Consider the following 16,885-nt stretch of genomic DNA (forward strand, 5'->3'; position numbering starts at 1 on the left):
CCCATTAAGAAAGCATGACAAGCTGATTGCCATCAGGACTGGTTTAATACCACGTCATGTTTATAGCCCTAGATACTGGTCTTGCCTGAAGAGTCAGCTGCAGTCCACCAACAGATATCACAGAGCAAGGAAGAACTTGCTTGTTTGTATACACCATAGGCACACTTGTTTGTTTGCAATGAAGCTACAGAACTATGCTAGTAAGTATGTAAAGAATTTTCTAGCGTTCATTATTATTTTAAAGCAGTCAGACATCAGCTGCCCTATTTGAGCTATGAAGAAACTGTCACAGACAAGTTGGATGCCCCATCCCTGTAGGCGTTCAAGGCTCCTAAAAACTGGCACTCCCTAAAAAATACTTTTAAAAGATATTTGGAGAAATAAAACAGCACTTCAACATCCAAACTCGAGACTTTTCTATAACTAACATATGCAAATAGGGATAAGCAAAAAGAAAAGTGAAACACAGCTTTAAAAGATCTGACTATATCTTCAACCATATTCCTACTCATAAAGCCACATCGCTGATTTTAAGCTTAGTGAGAGGAAAGGCTCAGACAGTTATTTTGTATCTAATTTCTGAATATTTAGCAGTGTGCTGTTACTGACAATCAAGTATTAATATTAATGGTTATTTAAAAATTCATGGTAATTACATAACTTATCCTTTTAAACATTTTACTGTATTAAATGCTAAACAGCTTTATCCTGCATAAAAATTGAGCCAAAAATGCAACAGAGCATCTTCACAGCGATTCTCAGTTTTAACTCTGAAAAGCAAACTCATTATGCTCTATAAAGAGAAAAAAATCCTCCAAAAGAAGACTAAGTTCTTTCTATCTCAAAAGCAGGCTCTGAAAAGACTGCATAAAAAAAGGTTTTATTCTTGGCTCAAATACAAACATTTGGGAATCACTACTTTTGAGTCAGGACTCACCCACTTAAAGGCAGAAGAACTTATTTTGAAAAGCGGTGTGAATTTCGGGGGGGGAGGGGGAGGGAACCCATATGTATTTTGCACTTCCCAGCTTTTGGTAGTTCTCCAGATAAGATAAAATTATATTAAAAAAAAAAAAAAACAACAAACCCTCTTCCCCACATAAATATTTTTTCATAGATGTCGCCAAGTTATCTTATACTACCAGCAAGAACTTCTACAAAAAGTAACTACTTCCAGACAAAGCAATTCAGAGGATGGAGAGCAACTGAAAAGTAAAGTCATTTGAGGTATTTTAGGAGAGATACTCAAGAAAGGGTCCTGGGCAATACTTTTCACCAGGCACTCACCTCACACTACGTTGTCACCAGTCTGTTCAGTGTCCTTCAGAAGACATGAGGGAGCAATGCTATAGCTCAGGACTCATGGACAACCTCTCCAAAGCCCTTGGCAGGTTGTGAGTTTGACCCAGCCCCACCTCAAAGGATTACATTCCTACCATAGCCAACAGTCTCCAGAGGAGCAACGCTTCTCCTTTGGATGTAGACCATGTACTCTAACTGTTTCCCCGGATTCAGTCCAAACCAGCTGCAGATCAGCTCCCTACAGAAACATTCAGGACTTCTAAACAATGAATATTATTTGTGCATGCACACATGTGGACACCATCACATTATGGCAAAACTACCAAGGGATGGGGAGGACGATTCAGTCTTTTTTGTCTCCAAGATGACTAGAGTTTATCCACAGACATCCACATAATGTTTCTTGAATGCTGAGGAATGCTGCAGGTCCAACAGGCAGTGGTGCAAATAATAAATCAGAACTCCCTCATCAACTCCTTTTCCCTGTCTCATGCACGTATGTTTTCCTGAGAATGATTTTTGGGTATTCTTACTGTTTCATTTGAAAGGACTGCTACTCTCTTGCTAGGATGCAAAACCTTCACTACAACCAGCAAGTGCTCTGCACAGTTGGGCTCCTGGCACATCAGCCCTTGAACTCAGCTGTGGGCATCCTGTCGAGCATCCCTCACAGAACAAGAGCTAGGGTACACCAAAGGATCCAGGAAGGATGGCTAGGTAGACCCTACAGTCCAACCCAGAGGCCAGCCATACTCTGATCCCAGAGCCAGGCTGTGTACTGTGGGCTACCACTGGAAGCGTGGACCTGGGGCACAGAAGGAAGCTGCAGAGCTTTCCAAGGGCTGCCTCTTAAGTACATCAAGGAGTACGGCCACGAGGCACACTCTGTTACAATGACAAGCCCAACACACACCCTGACATCAAAACATCTGCCCCAAGTGGACACTCAGCCTCTGCCTTGCTCCACAAGCTGACACTAGAGTAAAGATGGAAAGAAGAAGCAGCATCAGATGGTGGCTATTTTGACAACTGCACTTCTTTCACAAGTGTCAGTCTCCAGCTACAATTACTGTACTGGCTCTTTTATTTTTTTCCCCTTTCTTATTTAAATACTCACACCCTCGAATGTACATAGGAGTCAATTAAGGCACTTTTATTACATAGGACAAGTCTTGACTTGTTCATATATGCACATTAGCATAAAGGTAAAAGTACTACAGACATCAAAAATGAAACATTAATGGTTAGTTTAAACTCATGTCCTAGAGATTTTTAGAAGGCAAAAAAATCCTAAAACTCAAAAAAAATTTAAGACAATAATAGAAAAGTAACAACAGAGACAGTAACGTAATGCTTAATTTTAATCTTTTATCCAAGACAATTTTTTCTTGCAACTATTTAGTTGTATTTTATGAGTAGACAACATCACATAAGCCAGACATCTTCATTTTACATCACTTTTCATTTCATATGTATTCAGGCTGAAGACCAAGTATGTAATTCAAGATAATTCAGATCAGTTTTTAAATGTGCTTTTAAATCATCTGAAAAAGCTGTAAACAGGTTTCCACATAGAACATACCCCTTTTCTTCTCAAGTTAGAAAAGAAATGGTTAAAACAAAAAACATCATGTCATTGAGAATAATTAATTCTGTAATTCCTCAGCAGAGGAATGCTCTACACTTTAAGTTGCCAAAGGCTGTGAAGCTGCCATCAAAGACAAGATAATACCAAAAATGAAAGAGAAGCTGGACAGCAACCCAATGGCATACGCCCTTCCTTCTCAGGAGCCTCTTTAGAGGTACAAAGCACAGCAGCCAGAACTAATCTAGCCATACCCAGCACTGTAATTCCCTTCTCCAGATCCTAACCAACCTCTGCCTCTTATCTATCCTGGGAGAACACTCACTTAGAGGTGCCAGTGAAGTTTGTAGCATGGTGACCACAGAGCTTTTTTCATTATCGTTTACACTTTTATCAATTGTCATGCCAATGAGCTAGTCGATCATGGATAATAATTCTAAGAGCTGTCTGACCTGATGAACAAGATAAACAGAACCAAAGTGAGGTGTATCTCATTGTCAGAGACCGCAATATTTGCAAGTATGAAGAAGTGAGTTCCGACATCAACTTCACAAAAATCCCAGCCTAGGAAGATCTGCGTGGCCCTGCGTAACTCAGCAAAACAGCTTCGAATAACGAAAAAAATGTTGTATCCATGTAACTGTTCTACAAAGGAAGATATTTTGTCCACTCCAACATATCAGTTATGCTAATAGGACTTTAAGTAGATTTTAAAAGTTTAGTGTTCTATATACTCCCTATTAAGAAGAGGAATGTATTAAGGAAACAATGGTAAATCCAGTGTTGCAACTCCAGAATTTTAATGTAAAAAAAAAAACTAACTGCAAAACAATTTTAATGCTTATTTCCGCTCAGTGTATTACAGTGCCAAATGGAATTTCATTAAAAGAGGACTTCATGGGGACTGCTAGCACTCCTCAGTCTGGTTCAATGTTCAGAGTAGCTGACTTCACTTTCAAATATTATACAGCTTCCACAATTTGCACTGAGTTCAATGAAGTATTCCATGAGAGCGAATCACACTGATTAAGGAACAGGTTTTGTTTCTCACTAGAAATTCAACTTTACATTAGTGGAAGTTCTCAGCATGGGAAAGACGTAGCAGAAAGACTGGAATGTGACAGCAGCCAACTTTGCATTGGACAGTATCTGAAACACAACTGCCATAACACAAGTTGCCTCTTTGCCTTCTTGTCCAACTCACACTGCAATTTCTTCAGGCTTAAACCACAGCAATGAGTGACATGCCACCAGCCTGCAAAACGGCAATACCAACCATGTCCACTGCTAAGCCACAGCACAACTATTGGATGCAAACAGTTCCAGGGCATTTCCGATGCCAGTCTTAGTTCATCTGCTCTCAGCTGCACCTTGTCCCACCTCAGCCGCAACACGAACAGGAAACAGAGTTTTCAGTCAAAACATTTCGGCCCCACAGCAAAATGGGAATGAAAAGTACTGGAAAAGTGAGCATGGGTCTATAGGGTGAGTAGCTCTTACCCTTCACAGCTCCACGGGTAGCTCTTACATTCACAGCTCTGCTGATACCCTCTGACCACAATATATAATATCATCCTGCTATTTAGCAGCAAGCCTAATATTATTAGCAGCATTTGATTTATACTGACCATAATAACACAGGAGGCAAATATCCCTCGTTATTCTCTGGCTGAGCACTGCAGCCTACATAATACAGTGGGAGGTGGAGTGGGATGATTTGATTTCATACTGGGGCAAGGCACCTTATAAAAAGTCTTTTCAGTAACAGTCATCTAGAAGTAACACGGAAATCAAATTGGTTGATTGCAACAATCTAAATGGCATCATTTGATACCTTCACAGCAGTTCTTGGATAATGAGAGTTTAGAAGGAGAAATCCTATCTTTCATTAAACCCAACATAGCTGGGGGACAGGGCCTCTCCGTGCAGCTTTCGCCTATTCCATTTTAGGCCAAGTAATGAAAACATTACTGCTGCTTAGCCAACAAAGCGCGAGTTAATTCAGCCTCTGTCTCCCCAAAGCCTGTAATTCTCTGGTCTAATCTTCACGAAGAGCACTTAAAAATGTTTCAAATGTAAAGTGAACATCCATATAGCCATCTCAGCACATGCTTCTTTCTGAGTGGTAAAGATGCTACTCCATAAGGCATTGCAGAGCGCACAGTTGCCTTCCCGGGCACCGGTAAGGACACGCAGGGTACCTGCAAGGGCAGAGTTTAAACACTAAGCCTGGGAAAAAGACATGCACGTTCACCACCACGCTATGGGCAAGCTAGTCGTGAGGACACAGTTGTTTCATGGCTGCACAGTATCAAAATCACAGCAATTGCACCAGTGCAAACACTTTATAAAGCCCAGCACACGCTGTAAACGTTCACACAGCACGGGCTTTGGGGACAGAAGGGGACAGCAACACAGGGCATGAAGAGAGAGAACATCAAGCAAACGACAGGAGCTGCCCGAGATGTGAGGAGATGCTATGTGAGGTGCCACTGGATCCCAGGGAGGCAATCGTATTCCAAATTCTCTGTATAGTGCTCACAAAAGTGTCCTCTAAGGACAGTCCCATGCCACTGTTAATAGTCCAGTGTCCGACTTCCTGCTCTACAGAAAATAAGCCTTTACCTCCTGGAGTTATGGGAGTCCTTGTTTTTTTCAAATTCAGCACTGAACTGGAAAATTTTCCTTCATCCTTGGTCTCTTTAACCCACATAATAGAGGTGATTGAGAATAGGCTAATGACTAGATTTTGCACTTTTATTACATTTGGGGGGAAGTCTGCTGCAATAATCTCGCTCTATCTCATCAGCACTCCCATTCTTTGGTGTATTTTCTGGATAAAGCCCATACAGACAAGACAGCAGGGCGGTATTTCACATAGTTCTTGGTCTTTATGGTTCATTGTCACACTTAACTCACGTTTGCTATCAGTTGCCAGGTTCCTAGATCAGGAGAGGGTAATTCACGTATTTGCCTGGTATGCCAGCTGTCTTTGGAACGTTGGAATGGATGGAACCTTCACAGCTGGAACCACAACATCAGAACAGCCCAGAGATGTAGAACCAAAAGATTTTTAGGAATAAGTGGCTTCAAAAATACATAAACAAAAAAAAAAAAAAACCACAGAAAGGCTAGAAGAGAGCGGTTGATTTTCCCATCTCTCGGAGGTTTGAAGTGTCCCATTTTAATGTTCCACTCCCAACAGTGACAGTCCAAAGAAGCTACAGGAAAGGTGCACAGCAATTTTTTGCCCTGAATGCTACCAATTTTACATTTGTCGAGTGAAAACCGTATGTCTAATGGTGTGCACTTGTGCAATTACACTTTTCATTCATTAAGATAAGAAATTGCTTCTTTTACGCAATCTGCTACTATTCAAATAGCAAAACATTGTGATGTCTGGTAGCAGGCTTGCTGGTTTCGGCTTTAGGAGGGCTTTCCCCCCCCTCTTCCTGTGAGAGGAAAGCTTTTCCCAAAGGATTTAAGCAATTTCATAAAACAAATGTAAAAACAAAGACACTTTTGTTTAAGGACTGAAGGTTTTGTTTTGTTTTAAGGGGGATGGAGAGGGAAGGAAGAGAGAAATGACACTGATCATCTTTCAATTAAACAGGAAAAAAAAGAAGATACCTCACTCCTAGAATAGAAGCTTTGTGATAGCACACAAACTTGCTAAAATACAACAAGCCATCAGAAAAAAAAAATAAAAAGCAAGTGTTTTCTTTTCTAAATAAACAAATTTGTTTATTGAAATCACAAATGAACACCTCAAACCATCACAGCAGAGATTAGAGGAAAACATTTTCTCTCCAAATTCAAATGCTTACATTGTGCATTCCTATATGCTGTGTTTCATTAGAGTCAGTTTCTCCTTCTCCTCAGTCCACCAAACAGGAAGAAAGAGAAGGGGGAAGAAAAAGAAGACCTGAAATGTGTGTCTCTAGATACACAAATATTTGGGGGGGTTCAGCCAGAAGTTCATAAGCTCAATCTAGTATGTATTTCATTTACTGAAATAGGACCCAATAGTGCAACGTGAGTAACCCACTGAACTCGCACAGTAAACATTGCAAGATGGGGACAACACAGTAACAATAAAAAAAGGAAAAACTAACTAAAACATCTGATATCCTTCAGCAAAGCATGCATGTAGGTCTTGCAGGAAATCCGAGTGAGTAAACCTTCACATCTGCAAATGTTCCCCAAGCATTTATACAAACACATTGCAGAAATCTCATGTGTTGCAGAATTGGGATTCTAGTTTCTCAGGAACAGATATTTATTAATAGAATTAACTGATCTATCAGTAAATCCCTACATAGCGTATCAAGCTTTATTATGTAGAGAGAAGTCAGACAGCCATGAGTGACCTTCAGTGGGAAAGTAACGCCGACCTAAATGGAGCAAAAGCAGTCTATGAAGTCCCAGTCACACTGCCCATCATTTAAATTCATTCAGGATTGTTGCTCTCTGCAAATTATGATTCAAACAACCAAAACCAATACACTGGGAGAACTCAACAGTAATACACTTCAGTAATATCACAGCTCAGAAAGGCAAAAGAAGACAGATAAGAATCTTGCAATTAAATACAGCATGCAAGTGAAATCTATCATATTTTAACCACTTGTATTTACATGACTAATTTACAAATGCTAGGTTTAAATTTGATTTTTGCTAAATGCAGTCATGAAGTACATGCATGCATGGGAGGTGACAAGATGTTCTTAATTAAGAGATTAAAAACTGGTCTAAAACCATTGGAAGTGTATGGGAGGAGAAATAACAGCCTGTCAAACAGATCACAGCAACATTACTTTTTATACATATAAAATAAACTACAAATAAAGTGTATATTATTATCATTAACTCAAAAGCGCCCTACCCAACTATTACTTAAGTGATTCTCCTCCATCCTAGTTTCAGCTGCATATAGCTACACATGCTATCACAGGAGAAAGTTTGGTTTCTAGTGGCCCCCTGACCTCCCAAATGGTAACATGCATAGATTAACTTGTCAAATAGAGAAAGACAACACACAAAGGTCATTACAAATCCAAGGGTCTGGGATCACTCGTGATTTCAGGTAGTATTTAAACTGTATTTAAACTGTGTATAAGGTAGTCTAACACTGTGTATAGGTACTGCAAAAAGAGGAGGGCTCTGTTACCAATGGTCCTTTCACAACAGACGGACCTAATTGCACAAAAGAAACCTTCAGCTTCTAATTGCACAAAAAAAACCAAACCCACCACGTGGAAATCCAAAAGTTAAACCACTGGGAGGCTGCAGAACAAACTTACTTTTCCTGTTCTTCTGTCAACAGTTCTCTTTTACTTTGCTTTGGTTTTTAACTATGGAAGGCACTGTGATTTACAGATACTCACACCTAAAAGGTTCTCCTGCAGTTTGCTCTAAGGTTCTGCCTTGTTCTGCTGTAACATCTCCACATTCAAAATATGCATTTCTAAGCAGTGCAACCGCAACCTGCTAACAGATATCCCACAGTTACATCACAGCAATTAATAAATCAGGGGCTTTCCAATTTATTTTGGACACAAGTTAATGTGCATACTGAGTTCACGTGTAATGTATAAGCACTTCTTCATTTTCCTGTTCACCAGTTTGTTTATTCACACTCTTCCCATAATTCCCATTTTCTCAATCACACTGTCTCCCTTGTATTCTCTCATGTGTGCATGTTCCAGGTTTTACTTCTACTATCTCTTACATCACTTGCTCCCTGCTCCAATCTATTCCTCTGCTTCCCGGTCTGACCATGCTCACCAGAAACACAGAGTTCCTTGAACTATTAACAAGAAGGATATTCCTTTCTACTTGCTTAAGCTGCAGACAATACTGGATTCTGCTGTTACCTTCACTGTCCAATAAAGCCTTAAAACACTTCCTCCCACTTCTTGATGCAGACTTGTCCAAGACTTCAAATTATAACAGGAAATTATTTGAGTGATTTTGTTTTTAAAGAACACAGAAAAGCATCTGGAGACAAGTGCCCTGCTCTCTGATTTGCTGGAGACTTTGAACTCTCCTTTGTAGACCTGAAATAACTTTCCCCCCATCATCTATTATTATCTGGAACTAGAAGGCTGTCAAGTGAAGGGCACTATACAAATGCAAAGCATAGCCCTAGTCTCACCTTTTTTAATGATACACCCAACATGCATAAAAGAGCAACAGGAGCAAGTGGAAAAAATCACAATAAGTGAATAGCCTAATAATACATGCTAAAAGCTACCAAGACAAATTTAATTTTCCCTGGGATTGTAAAATTATTCTTTTGATAGCTAAACACAATCTCTTCACATTTACTTCCTATGAGGGATGCTGACACATTGAGCTCATTACACAGCTCCTCTTTCAAATAAAAAAAACACACATCCATTTAAAGCAAACACCTAAAATCTAATAGTTCAGATTTTTAATACACTGTGCTGGAAAGGAGTTTGCAACCAAATTATTTCTAAGGAAGTAAGTCATCCGCCTTGCACATTCAAAATAAATAGACATAAACCAAAATCAAGATACTGATCTTAATTTGATGTACAAACACACTCAAAGAACCTTATTTTTTCAATGATTCTTCCCATTATATGTCCACACAGATGACATACAGTCTTCCTCCTTTTTGAAGGGTCATCTCAAAGCTTCCAGAAGTTTGGGCATACAAAGCTCAGCTATAGGAGAGCTTATAAACCGACTGACTCTGGTGCTATTGCAAAGGTCAAGTTATGTCAACATGGTGAAGCCTTCAAACCAGGTACACCATTGTTACACTTTCTATGAGGCCTCTCACATGCCTCTTTGGCGTGTACCAAACAAGTCTTCAAACAGTTACTAGAGAAAGTGTTTGAACTTGCATATCTCAATTTGTTCCCAGCAATTAGGTCACGTTGGGCTTTGCACATCTAAGCACCAGTGCCTATCTCAGGCACACCTGGAAAATAAAGCCATAGATGAGCACATATCCTCCCAACTGGGAGCCCCCACCTTGGGTCTTCAGCAGTCCTGCACTCCACCTACCGTGCAAGGCTCTGCCCACGTCTCCCCACTCCTGTTCCCAGGAGCACAGTACTCAAACAAGAAGACACAGCCAGTGCTACAGAGCACTCCTAGAACTGGAGAACATGAAATCAGGCAAAGGACAGATAAGGGCACGCACTCAACAGGAGAACATAATCTTTTTATTTATTTATGGATTCAAGTCAGCCATCCTGACCTCCAGTCTGCACATCCATTTATGCATTTTCTGTCCCACACATATTAATTTGTGGTTATCTTTAATATTTTATGAGTTATACTTGATTCCACTCCATTACACACTAAAAAAAAAAAAAGAGAAAAAAGCAGCAGCTACTAATGCCATAGATGAAGTTTTTACTTGTTATAAACTCCATTCACCATCAAGTGGCTGGACAACATTCTCCAAAAGTACGTACATCTCATCACATCTCTTTCACTGAAGTGTTTTCTACTTCTGTTGATTAGCCATGAAGAGGAAAGCACAAAAGTTATGGTAGCCCATTTCCTTAACGGTCACATATAAACTTAATTGCTAAACTAGGGCTTAAGAGATATACAGCTGTGAGGGCATCCAAAATCTGACACCTAGGAAATTCATTTTGAATTCCCCATGTGCAATATGCATTCATTCAATAATCCATCAAATCATCCTCCTATACGTCAAGTTTTTAATCCAAAATTACAGACAAGCCTTCAGTTTACAACCCTTCCTCTTCTCCAAGAATTTGCCCCAGGGAATTTATAAGCAGCTGCTATCTCCCTTCTCTGCTACAAAAGCCAGCGTAGCTTAGGTTTTGGTCTCTCTTCCAACTGCAGACTGTTCACGCCCCATCAGCTTTGTAGCCTGGATGTCCCTGTGCATGTTCCACTAGAATTTAATATTTGCTGCACACAAGCGACCAGAACTATGTACAGCACTTGACATGATGTCTCCCTAGTGCCTTGCATAGTGACTTCCCTAACTCCACTGAAGAGCTCTCACTGAGGATCATATTTGCTTTAATTTCATGCTCACCATCAAATAGAGATATCCCTGTTTGACTATGGCATTCATACCTTTTCCTCCGGGCCTGTTTTAAGGGATGACCTGCCAAGTGATAGCAGATGTGTTGTTAATAATCACTCAGTAGATAACACTGCTTTTAGAGCTATTTAACTTCCTCTCATTCCTATTGCTTCAGTCATCACATACATTCAGTTCTTCCTGTGCAATAATCCAGCCCTGCTCAGTGCTGACTACGTGTCCTAACTTTGCCTCATCAGCAGCCATCCTTTGCATAGAATTATCTCAGCCAGGACGGTGAAACAGAGACCAGCCCTCCCCCCTTCCCCCAATACCAATCCAGAGCAGTATTCCTTTATTCATGCAGACAAAGTAACAATTTCCCCTTCAGGTTGCTCTCCCACGCTACCTCGCTGTTCTTTAGCCAAGCCTTGTACTTCTAATTTAGTCATCTTCAGTGTCACACCATGGTGTACGCACATCCAACTGAAGCTTTTTACTCCTTTTGTCTAGGATAGTCAGCATTTAATTAGTAAAAATAGTCTTCCGTGACCCAATTGTGGCAAATCCATGATGCACTTTATCCTGTTTTCCACTTATCTTTGTATACTTACTTTTTCCCTTCCAAATTTGTTCTAAATCTTTGAATACTATTAAGAACAGAGTAAAATGCGTAAACAGCTTTCATTCTCGACTCCTTTTAATATAAATTAAAGTATACTTCTTTTGCTATCATAACTGCTATGCTCGACATGACAAATAGCAAACAATCCTCTTTTTAACCTGGCTCCAGTGCCCTGCGACAACTCTTTCAGACCTCTAATGCAGAGACCCTTCGCTTCCTTAGTTTGACTGCGTTAAATCTGGAAGGTGGCACAAGATATTCCAGTCCTTTCTGTTTGGAACCTTTATCTTTCTCCTATGTTCAAATCCTCAGTCCTATCTAAAACTGGTAAGAACTGCTAATTTTGAAGGAATTAGACATGTTTTTCAACTACAGCCTGGTCCTCACAACACCATAGCCACTTTCTCTTATTTTTATTTATCTTCCCCTCTTCATCTTATATTTCTTCACACTCTAACTTTTGGCAATTCACATACTATCCCTGTAGTTTCTGCTCTCCAATGATGAATGCCCTCCTTTGCTTCATTTCTTACGCGTTTTCTTGTAAAGTGCAGTATCTATTCCCGCAGCAAGGTCCGTAGGCCCACTTGGCAAGCTTTTCCTCCTTCTTAAAGTGCAGCTTCCAAGCCGCTTCCATTTAAAACCATCCAAGTATTTTTTTAATTCTTAGTCTTAATAAACGCATAACTCCTACAGGTCTTCAGTCCTGTGGACTTCAAAAACTAGTTCCTCTGACTTCTGAGAACTTGCCCTGCTAAAATAAAGCTTCCATAAAACCACTTTGTAGCTGACATATTTATCCTTCAGTTTAATTTAAAATTATTAACTTGTGGCTAATCTACACATGTGCTTAAGGCCTTGGGGAGTGGAGCCATAATCTAGCAGTAGAAAGCAAAACCCAGTGTCAGCCACAGAGAGACCAGACACATTCCTTTCCTAGAGTTCAAAGGTACGCCCTCTCGTTCTAGGCAGGCTGCAAATATGAGCCTTCATTCCTTCATTTACTCTGCATTCCACTACAATTAATTGCTAAAATCTACTCTATGATATTCAGTTTACTGATTTCCAAACTATGTCACCATTAAGAAACATATCAAAGTTCATCAGAGAATCATCTTCCTTTTATCCACTAGCATAATATCTCAAATGCGCTCTGCAGCTCTGAGCAACCAGAACAAGTTTGCAAGTTTATGTTTTATAATTTGACTCAATTTTGCGTCGCTAAATCAACCCCTCCAGATTTTGGAGCACAACACGAAATTTTAACAGAAGACCATCTCCAATCCACTGGAAGACTGCACCCACATTAAGTGCCTCCAGATCTGACGTCTCCAGTATGTGGAACACTAGCCTTCAAAGAGCACTGAAGGAGGGCACTGATGCTCAAGTACTACAGCAGGATACAGAAAGAACCAGTCTGGCAAAGTGACAGTGAATGATCTCCACAGGAATCTGGAAAACACCATTTCTCTTTCCCCTTTAACTTGTCATAACAACTTTCTAAATGGCAATGCACTGGCATGAGCGCAGTCTAAGCCTTCCGTGCAACAGCGAACTTCCTAGCATAGGCTGTTGAGGCAGTCAATCAAACCAACGATCACATTCCTGGTATACCTGTATCTACACAGCGGCGCACAGGCACCTGCCCGCTACCTCCCGTTCACAGACGCTGAAACCAACAGAGGGGAAAACTCAGTTCCACACCATGAAATAGCAAGTGACAAGTTACTAACCCACATAAAACGGGGTCCCTGACAGAGGATACAGCTCTGTCAGCCCCAACAGCCCCACATCACAGCAAGGCTGCCTGCTGCCTCTGAAGGACTGCTGGTGGTCTCTGCACCCACGTCCCTTGGCCACCATCAGCTACAGGTACATCACCATAGGGAGCACATTCACACTGCTTGGTGCCTTCTGCTCGCATGACCAGTCTCACCAGCTCGAGCCAAGCCTGTGCTGAAGCGGGGTGTTCAGCCACCCCCTAAACCGAGAAGCAGGGTACTGGGCACTGGACTTTGAAAAAGCAACTCATTGTGTTAGTCGCACATGAGGAAGTAACACGCCACCTTTCACTCCATAAGTGCTTAAAAGTGTTTTATCTTGTTAATTCTAGGTCAGCTGAGCACACGTGTGGTATGGATTACACTGACCCCTTTTAGAGCTCTCAACATTTTAAAATAAGTAGGACACTTAACATTAGCCACAAGCCAAGCTGTGTACCTCCTGTATACCACACACCAACATCAACCAGGAGGCTTTACAAGCAGAACCAAGGACAGGTTGCTTTATAAAGCGTAGCTCTTACGGCACGCGAGTACAAATGTGAAATAAATTACAGATTTGAAATCTGACCCAGTATTATATTAAATCAATACGGGCATTTTACAGAAGAAAAAGAAGTTGAACTGTAGTGGCCTTTACAAAGCCACCTAACAAATCAGTGGCTGGTTTAAAAACAGAGCAAGTATTTACAGCTAAGCGATAAAAAGGTCTACATTAAAGATAAAAGTTGTCTTGCTGCTTACAAAACACAACCGCATTGTCATTTTAAGCCCAAAGGAGATGCTTCATCCTTAAGTATCCAAACACAGCACGTTAACTTCAGTCAAGGATCAACACACAAATGACTGTAAAATTCAAGTTTAAAAAAGTTAATGCCATGAATCACTGGAGGTGTTCATTTGCCAATGCCAGGTCTTTGAAAGCTGTAGCTTTCTTTGCCCCATGAGCTGCCACATATATTGGACCCTAGGACACAATCCCATTTCTTTCCCTTCTTTCCACATACGCCTTGTCTTAGTAAGGGAAGAAGAATTAAAAAAAAAAATTTAAAAAACCCTGCTTTTAAATCAATTAGCTTTTGGGTAACCCTCCTCCCTTCTCCCAGCTGAAGTTTTCTTTAGGTCAGACGAGCCCTCCCCAGCGCACCCAGGCCCGGTTTCGGGCGATGTTGTGACAGATGGGGAGCAAACCCCACCTCCCCCCAGCTCCGCATCCCCCCAGAGGGCATCCCGGGGGGGAACCTCACACTTCGCACCCACTCGGGGGGAACCACTCGGAGCAGTTCAGCCGCGGGAAGTGCAGCGATAGCTGTTTTCTCCTGGGCCATATATGTTGTGATTTTTTTTCTCCCCTCCCTGGCATTAACGAGGAATTTCAGAGGAGCCAAACCGTTTCTCCCACGACCCCCCCCGAGGAGGGGACAAAGCCCAGGTGGGACCTGCGGGGCACCCACCCCATGGGGGATGCTCTGCCACGGAACGGAGCCCCCGGGCTCGCAGGGCAGGGCAGGGCAGCTCTCGCTGCAGCGACTGAGCTCCCCACGGCCCCCGGGCGCAGCCCCGCATCCTCCCCGCTCCCCTCGGGGCTGGCGGTGCGGGGGGAGCCGCTGCGAGTCAGCCCCGCATCCCACCCGTTTCCCCGGGGCTGGCGGTGCAGGAGGAGCCGCTGCGGTCGGCGCCGCGCTCAGCCCCACAGCAGCGCCGCCCTTACCGTCCTCGGAGCCGCCCGGAGAGAAGCGAGGCAAAGCAGCGCGCCGGGGCCGAGCGAGCCGCCGCCGCCGCCGCGAGGAGGAGGAGGCGGAGAGAGGGCGGAGGATCGGAGCGGGGGGCGGGGGCGCCGAGCGGCTCTGGCAGCCGCCCGCTTCCTCCCGCGGCGGAGCCGGGCCGGGCGCGGGTCCCGCCCAGCGCCGCGGGGCTCGGTGGCGGGGCGGGATCGCCGCTGCTGCTGCCAGCGCTGCACAAAGGGGACCCGCCGCTGCCGCCTTTGTTCGGCGCCCGGGAGGGGAGGGAGGGCAGGGCGGGCGCTTCTCCCACTCGACGATTGTTCCTCCGGCCCTGGCAGACGTGGGGTAACTTCGCCGGAGTTAATTTGGGTCTGTGATGAAAACCCCTTCCACCTGTGCCAAGTGCCGCTCGGCAGCCGGCACCGAAGACAGCCTACACGCCGCGCTTCAGCCGCCTGCTTATGCTTCGGGAGCTGGCTGGTGACTCTTGTTAAATTAAGTTGGGGTTTCTTTTTATTGCAGAAGGTAGATGGGATCGCAAAGACTGGTTTCTTAGCTTTCTGCACTTGGCGGTCACTAAGAGCTAGTAAGTTTCAGATGCACCTTTATCCCATTGTCTTTGGTAGTTCACAGACCCTCTTCCAAACTTATTTAGCTATTGAGGTACGCATCCAGTTGCTCATCGATCATTGAGGTACCTTTTCAAAGCGTATTGCTTTGCCACAGTACTCCACTGCTTATCCTGTAAATCTCCAGTCTTCAGGTACTTGAGTTGTAGAATTACAGAATCATAGAATGGCTTGGGACCTTAAACATCATCTAGTTCCAGCCCCCCTGCCACAGGCAGGGACATCTTTCACTAGATCAGGTTGCACAGTCTCATCCAACCTAGTCTTGAACACCTCCAGAGATGGAGAATCCACAACTTCTCTGGGCAACCTGTTCTAGTGCCTCACCACCCTCACAGTAAAAACTTTCTCCCTCATATCTCATCTAAATCTTCTCTCGTTCAGCTTAAAACCATTACCCCTCACATTCTATCACTGCCTTCCCTGATTAAGAGTCCCTCCCTAGCTTTCCTGTAGGCCCCCTTTAAGTACTAGAAGGCTGCTGTAAGGTCTCCCTGGAGCCTTCTTTACTCCAGGCTGAACAACCCCAGCTCTCTCAGCCTGTCCTAGGGGAGATGCTCCAGCCCTCTGATCATCTTTTTGGCCCTCCTCTGGACTCGCTCTAACAAATCCATGTCCTTCTTGTGCTGAGGGCTGCAGAACTGAATGCAGTACTCCAGGTGATGTCTCATGAGAGCAGAGCAGAGAGTCAGAATCATCTCCCTCAACTTCCTGGTTACACTTTTGATGCAGACCTGTGACACCAGTTAAAATAGCAGAAAGGGGAGAATCTCAGCTCGTTCCCTTTTCACTTCAAAGAGACTGACAGACTTACAAATGCTCCTTTATGAGGTCTTCTCTGAAGGGTAGTTAGACTCCAGTCATTTTTATAGGGGTGGAATGACCAAAATGACTTAATCTACAGGACCGTCTATCTACAAATGACCTAAGAAAGCAGTAACAAAATTCAACCATCTAGAATTGTTAAGAGCAAGCACAAGCAAAAGCTTCTTAGGCAAGCAACCTCCCTTAAAAGCTGCTTCCCCTGATATCCATTAAACTTTCCCCCGGTGAATAAAAGGTTCTGCCTGGGAGTTCTGACTGTTTGCCCAGAACTCTGCTTCCCAGGCTGCAAGGGGCAGGAGAGCACAAGGCTTTTGGTGCAAAGGTAGCTCCTTGCATTTAGTGCCAGACCAAGTGGCTTTTGTGTGCCACA

General features: G+C 42.9%; 1 protein-coding gene across 1 annotated transcript in view; it reads right to left on the reverse strand.

Moving 5' to 3' along the window:
* Nucleotides 1-15,158, reverse strand: part of FAM110B (family with sequence similarity 110 member B) — a 115,629-nt gene extending 100,471 nt beyond the window's left edge. The window contains exon 1 of the mRNA XM_054059756.1: nucleotides 15,049-15,158. The gene's annotated coding sequence lies outside the window, so the exon portion shown is untranslated. The remainder of the gene's footprint in view (nucleotides 1-15,048) is intronic.
* Nucleotides 15,159-16,885: the final 1,727 nt, after the last annotated feature.

The sequence above is a fragment of the Cuculus canorus genome, chromosome 2, assembly GCF_017976375.1.
Source record: "Cuculus canorus isolate bCucCan1 chromosome 2, bCucCan1.pri, whole genome shotgun sequence".
NCBI lineage: Eukaryota > Metazoa > Chordata > Aves > Cuculiformes > Cuculidae > Cuculus > Cuculus canorus.